Here is a 7,168-nt window from a genome sequence, read left to right as displayed (position 1 = left end):
ACAGGAATGTACAAGTCATTACAGTGCTTCGTCAAGGAGATTCGTGTCTAATGAAATCAATTCTATCTTATTTACAAAATGAATGTAGTAATATTTTTCTGGTATTGTGCTATTCCGCACAACTTGAAACTACGGATTCAGCCTTGTGTGTAGCTTTTTTAAGTTAATGTGTTTTCTGTATTGCAAACAATAAGAACTCCATTGGGCCAGAAATCGCTCTTAAGTAACGGAAGAGCTCGACAGCCCGCTCTGTTTTAATGGCGAATTTAAGGAGGACCTTCTCGCATTTGCACATGCCCACTAAAACGCGGAAATCGTGAACTTGTGGTTCGATAACGATACGATAGCTTCGCATTAAAGGACCATCGCACGCTGTAATCAGAGAAATCATTGAAAAATCGCAAACTTGCTTATCTTCCAAGCTGGAAAGTAACCAGTTCCGCCACCCAAACTGGTACGCTTAACTATACCAGGTCTAAACTAAGTTTTAGGTAGTCTTAATGACTGTCAAAGAACTAAAAATTAACTTTTAAGAATATGGAGTCTCATATTACTCCCTATTTTAATAGTTTTTGGTCATTAAAAAAAATTAAATTAATTTTTTTAATTTTTCCCTTCTGCCTCTTTAATTTAATTTAATTATTTCTTTGGCTTTGTAAATAAAAATGTTGATTTTTTTTTATATAATAGCATTCAGAATACTAACTTTCAAGGAATGAAGTCTGCTTGCCTGCTTGAGCAATGCAGGCTGAATCTGTGGGTGTGATTTCTCTTCCTGACAGATTTTGTGGGCATGCCTTCTATTCTCACAGACTCACGCTGCTCCGAGGCTGGCTTGATAGCGCAAGAATTTTTTTAAAGTTCAATATCACGCAATTCGACGCCACAGAGCCCGCAGTAAGTACTTTCGTTAATTTAGTTTGCAGGAGCTGCGATGAGCGTTGCCATGGCCTCTCAGTCGTTTCAATGAGATATTGAACAGGGAGAGCAAATAACTAACGAATAATTTGCCCTGGGGTAAAGTTTAGAAGTCGCCAACTTTTTATTGGAAAAGGAGCTTGAGGAAGATGACATTTCTTGGAAAGGGAGCGAATGTAGACCAAAAAATTATCGCTGATCATATCAGCGTGCAAATACTTAACACAACATTCCTAGTTCCTAGGCAACATTCCAAGTTCACTTTTAGCAGAAGCATTATCCGAAGGAAGCACGTTGCTTATTTGTCCGCTAATGTCATCAACGCTAGTTTCCAGGCTAATATTCCTCTCTTGCTCCCCTCCATTGCCTCTGGCAGTAGTTAATTTTCTACCACAATATAGTGGGTGGTATTTTTATTTTTTTTTATTCATTCATGGGATGTGGGCGTCACTGGCGAGGCCGGCATTTATTGCCCATCCCTAATTGCCCTTGAGAAGGTGGTGGTGAGCCGCCTTCTTGAACCGCTGCAGTCCGTGTGGTGAAGGTTCTCCCACAGTGCTGTTAGGAAGGGAGTTCCAGGATTTTGACCCAGCGTCGATGAAGGAACGGTGATATATTTCCAAGCCGGGATGGTGTGTGACTTGGAGGGGAACGTGCAGGTGGTGTTGTTCCCATGTGCCTGCTGCTCTTGTCCTTCTTGGTGGTAGAGGTCGCGGGTTCGGGAGGTGCTGTCGAAGAAGCCTTGGCGAGTTGCTGCAGTGCATCCTGTGGATGGTACTCACTGCAGCCACGGTACGCCGGTGGTGAAGGGAGTGAATGTTTAGGGTGGTGGATGGGGTGCCAATCAAGTGGGCTGCTTTGTCCTGGATGGTGTCAAGCTTCTTGAGTGTTGTTGGAGCTGCACTCATCCAGGCAAGTGGAGAGTATTCCATCACACTCCTGACTTGTGCCTTGTAGATGGTAGAAAGGCTTTGTGGAGTCAGGAGGTGAGTCACTCGCTGCAGAATATCCAGCCTCTGACCTGCTCCATGGTGTAATCCATGAGTTATTTTAACCCGCATCAACTTTTTTATTCAGATATAGTCGAGCACTATATAGGCTTAACATGGTGACACAGGGGCAGTTTTCCACTCTTGTGCTCCTGTCACTGAGCATCATGGGCTCGATTTTACAATGGTGGCGGGTTGACAGCAGGGGGGAGGGGGTGAGGGGGGGTGAAGGTGCACGGGGCAAACCCGCATGAACAAAACTTACCATTTCCAATGCGAACGCACGTTGATCGATAGTGATTAACGTCCTCTCCGGCTTTCGTGGCTGGCAGCTCGCCTGATTGACAGGCTGGCTGCCGTCAGGAGCTGCAATGCGAGGGGGGTGGATGGTTGTGGGGGGGGGGGCGCGAGTAAGAAAGAGAGCGGGACGTCATCCGGGGCTGGAACTGAAGATCGGGGTGGGGGGGGCAGGGGGAGAGTGGAAGATCCCGTGCTGGGCTTGAAAACGGTGGTGGGGGGAAGGGGAAGATCGGCGAGGGGGAGAGGGGGACATTGGGGGCGGTGAAGAGGGGGACCATCGGGGTGACATCGGGGGGGTGGCGAAGAGGGAGACATCAGAGCAGGAGACATCGGACATCGGAGCAGGTTTCAAAGGTAGGTTCATTTTGTGTTTTCACTTCCTTCCATGGTTTTTTATTTAATTTATTTAGTTTCTTTTTCCCTGATCCGGCCCTTCATGCCTGGTTTCGCCAGGCGTGAATCAGAAGCAGTGGGCAAGCCGCCCAGGTAAGTTTAAAAAATCATTCTAATCCCTTCATCTAACACAGGTAAAGTGCCTTAAGTACTTCAATGAGGTACATTTGGCTCTTTAACTGTCATCCTGCCGGCTTTAATCGGCTTCTGAACCCGAATGGAATTTCCGTGATTTTCGGACCCCCAACGCACCCGCAGTTGCCTCCATGTGTCAGGAGCATAGATTGAAATATTGGGTGCAGAGCATGCCCATTACTTAGCCCAGTGATGGTGGGCCACATAACGAGCATGGAATCCTCCACGCCTGATATTATACCAAGTGTCCCCACCTGCTCTGCACCAGGAGCACAAAGGCACAACATTTACCCTTAAATCTTTACAGCTAGCATGGTCTTCTCCCTCTAAATCCTGAGTTTTGGGTTTAGGGTTCATGTATTTACTAAGTTGTTACAGAGTGATGAAATGTGAATTTCATGTCACTTTGTCTGATTGTATAAGTGTATGTTGTTAAGAGTACCCTATACACTTGTGCGTAATAATGGACTAGATGTGTCAGTGGGTAGCACTCTCGCCTCGGGATCAGAAGGATGTGGGTTGTGGGTTCAAGTCCTACTCCTGAAACTTAAGTGCAAAATGTAGGCTGACACTCCCAGTGTAGTATTGAGGGAATGTTGTACTGTCGGAGTGTGCCGTCTTTCAGCAGAGATGTTAAACTGAGGCCATGTCTGCCCTCTCAGGTGGATGTAAAAGGTCCCATGGCACTATTTTGAAGAAGAGCATGGAAGTTCTCCCCAGTGTCCTGCCCAATATTTATCCCTCAACCAACATCACTAAAAACTGATTATCTGTTCATTTATCACATTGCTGTGTAGTTGGCTGCTGCATTTCCTACATTACAACAGTGGCTAAGCTTCAAAAAATACTTCATTGGCTGTAAAGCGCTTTTGGATGCCCTGAGGTCATGAAAGACACTACATAAATGCAAGACACTACATACCCTGGGTATGGTAGCAGAGTGGTTATGTTACTGGACGAGTCAGCCTGGACTAATATTCCAGAGTCATGAGTTCAAATCCTGCAACAACAGCTGGGGAGTTTAAATTCAATTAATTAAATTTTTTAAAATCTGGAATAAAAAATACTAGTATCAGTAATGGTAACCATGAATCTACCGGATTGTCGTAAAAACCCATCTGGTTCACTAATACCCTTTAGGGAAGGAAACCTGCCATCCTTTCCCGGTCTGGCCTATATATGACTCCAGACCCACAGCAATGTGGTTGATTCTTAATCGCCCTCTGAAATGGCCTAGCAAGCCACTCAGTTGTTTAAGAAGGCGGCTCACCACCACCTTCTCAAGGGCAATTAGAGATGGGCAATAAATGCTGGCCCTGCCAGCGATGCCCACATCCCATGAACAAATAAAAAAAAAATTTGGGGTTAAAAGTGATCCTCATCCTTTCCTGCTCTGGTATTGTCCCTTCAGTATCTTGCTGAAACAGTGAGTGTCGACAGGCTATTGGGGTGGGCGTTCATCATGATTCTATCCCCAGCCAGTATCTATGCACTGTGCTTTACAATAGAGGTCACAGGGCAATTACATAATGCTTGATCACATCTTCAGGATGTCCCAAAGCGCTTCACAGTCAATAAATTGCTTTTTGAAGTGTAATCACTGTTGTTATGTAGACAATACAGCAATCAATTTACACGCAGAAAGGTCCCACAAATAGCTAACGAGATGAATAACCAGTTATTGTGTTTTTTTGATGTCGGAAGGAGGAACGATGGCCAGGACATCGGGAGAACTTCCCTGCTCATCTTCAAATAGTGCCATGGAATCTCTTATGTTCAGGCAGAAGGATAACATCTCATCCAAAAGACGGCACCTCCAACAGTGCAGCACTCCCTCAGCACTGCACTGAAGGGTCAAATTCGATTATGTGCTCTCGCCCTTAAATGGGGCTGACCCCTAGACGACAATGCTGACAACTGAGCCAAGCTGATACCAGACGCACAGGCTAGCAACCTGCAACCTTCCGGTCTTAATGGCTCAATTATATGCTGACTTTACCAGGTGATCCATCAAGGGAGCTTCATTTTACAGTTCATTTTTAAACATGGGTTGCCATTAAGGTTTTTGTTACAAAGAACACTTATTCATGAGTGAATACTGGTCTGCTTTTATATTCTGGAAGTAGTCATGGGCAAAAATGTCCAGCAGCACTATAAAGAGTGAGGTGGCCACCGCCCATAGCCTGTGGAGTATGCCAGATGAGATAGTATATCACCACCACATATATGCTGTGATTGAAACAAGTGCCAATGTAAATTATCAACAGAAACATGATAAAGACACTTGTCAGAATTTGTTCTAATACATTTATGAATATGTAATGAAATTTAGTCAGATGACTAGTGAAATATTTAAAAGGCTATTTTATCCACACGGATGAGTCAAAATCCTGGAACTCCCTTCCTAGAAACACTGTGGGAAATACCTTCACCAGATGGACTGCAGCGGTTCAAGAAGATGGCCCACCACCACCTTGTCAAGGTCAACCAGGGCTGGGCAATAAATGCCAGCCTTGCCAGAGGTGCCCACATCCCGAGAATGAATGAATAAAATAAAAACATTACACTTAGAGAAAAAAACATAAAAATTCAACATGTACAAATTGTATAAATGTTAACCATTAAATAATATATAATGCTGTTGTTTGTTAGATCTGCAATATATCAATTACATTTTAAATTAACAATGCCTTTATAAATAATGTTGTTTAAGCCTACGAAAGCTGTATTCGATTATTAAATGTACTGCAGCAGTCATTCCAAAGGCTGGATTCTCTGCATGCGTTGCAGATATTTTAGATCTGACTTTATGAAAGTGATTACTGTCATTAGGCTGACTCTGTTGTGTGTAATTTTGTCGGTGTATTATTATACCAGACAAACCTAATGCCACACAGCATGCACTGGACTCGATGAGTTAAGATCAGATCCCAGGCTGGGCCTTAAAAATTTGACTCTTGATTACGCCAGTGTATTCAGTACGAGAGTGAATTCCACAGCAATCGTTTGAAAAATGAGCAGAGTTCAAACAATATTTTCTTCAAATAAAGGCTTGTGCTTGGAGATTATGCCATGTTGACTCTCCAAAGTCAGTGCTCCTGAAATCATTGCAGGGGACTCACAATCTGTCTTCCTATTGATTGCAGAATCGAGTGCACCATATGTACAGTCCACAGCTTTCTGCTCTTTAGACAAGAAACCTTGATAATAATGACACACCTTTGCCCTGTAACGGTGCTCCTGCTCTCAGAGGTACATGGGAGAAAGCATTAACCAGAAATGATTATGAAGAGTGGGAGTGGTTATGAATCAGAATTTGGCCCCTATTGCTCATGCTCACTGTCCTAATATCACCGCCGGCAATGTCTCAGCAACTTAGCATCTTGTCTGAATTCAGCATCTGTTTCCACTGGCAGGCGGGTGGGTAACCAGAGGACACAGATTTAAGGTCATTGGCAAAAGAGCTTGAGGGAAGATGAGAACTTTTTTTTACACAGCGAGTTGTTATGATGTGGAATGCACTGCCTGAAAGGGTGGTGGAAGCAGATTCAATAGTAATTTTCGAAAGGGAAATGGATAAATACTTGAAAAGTTAAAATTTGCAAGACTATGCGGAAAGAGCGGGGGAGATGGGATAATTGGATAGCTCTTTCAAAGAGCCAGCACAGGCACGATGGGCCGAGTAGCCTCCTTCTATGCTGTAAGATTCTATGATTCTATCTCTTAACGATGACAACCAACTTTGCTGAGTTCCAATTAATATTTTTCCCACAGAATTAATATTATTGGTATGATAGAGGATTTAAAACTGGAAATCACGATGTGCGATATTAGCATATGAAGTTTGAAATGTATTTGTAGGACATGACTTTGTCGCTTACGTTAACTAAGGTTCTAACCAGTTTAAATTCATTTCTGGGTCATAAAGACTTATGAAATTTTGACTATTCTTTGTAATTGGTACATCCTCATTTACCTCATCTTCTTTCCTAATCCTTCCATCTTGGTCATGCCCTGTATGATAGGCCTTGACCCTTCATTTAGGCTTCTCGTTTTTAAAAAAACCTCCAATCACGACGAGCCAAGTTACAAATTGACACCCACGACGCAAGAGGATTGAAATGGCACCGGATGATATTAAGAACAAATTCATTAGCGAACTCTGTTAAAGTAGTGAACGACAGAAAACTATATGAACATGTTCTTTATCGATAACGCACAGGGAGGTTTTAACTCCAAACAGTTATCTTGAGCAAGGCTTGGTTCCTCAGTCTCCTGAGCCAATCTCCCAGCGAGGGTCTTCAACCTGTTTATTTTCTCTTAATCTTGCATGGGGTCTTATAATCTGATGTTACACCTTAATTAAATATCTTAATCATTCTAACCCAGGGAGGCTTATTACAGAATGAATGAGGCACCTCTCTGCAGTGCTG

At 43.4% G+C, this 7,168-nt stretch overlaps 1 long non-coding RNA gene across 1 annotated transcript; it reads left to right on the top strand.

Moving 5' to 3' along the window:
* The first annotated feature begins 2,496 nt into the window (after positions 1-2,496).
* LOC137324955 (uncharacterized) lies at positions 2,497-5,803 on the top strand. Its single transcript, XR_010963754.1, has 2 exons — positions 2,497-2,561; positions 4,440-5,803. It is a non-coding gene; the product is annotated as an uncharacterized lncRNA (long non-coding RNA).
* Positions 5,804-7,168: the final 1,365 nt, after the last annotated feature.

This window comes from Heptranchias perlo, chromosome 9 (genome assembly GCF_035084215.1).
Source record: "Heptranchias perlo isolate sHepPer1 chromosome 9, sHepPer1.hap1, whole genome shotgun sequence".
In the NCBI taxonomy this organism is placed as follows: Eukaryota; Metazoa; Chordata; class Chondrichthyes; order Hexanchiformes; family Hexanchidae; genus Heptranchias; species Heptranchias perlo.
The sequence above is the reverse complement of the archived record's forward strand: the minus strand, read 5'-3'. Positions and strand labels throughout refer to the sequence as shown.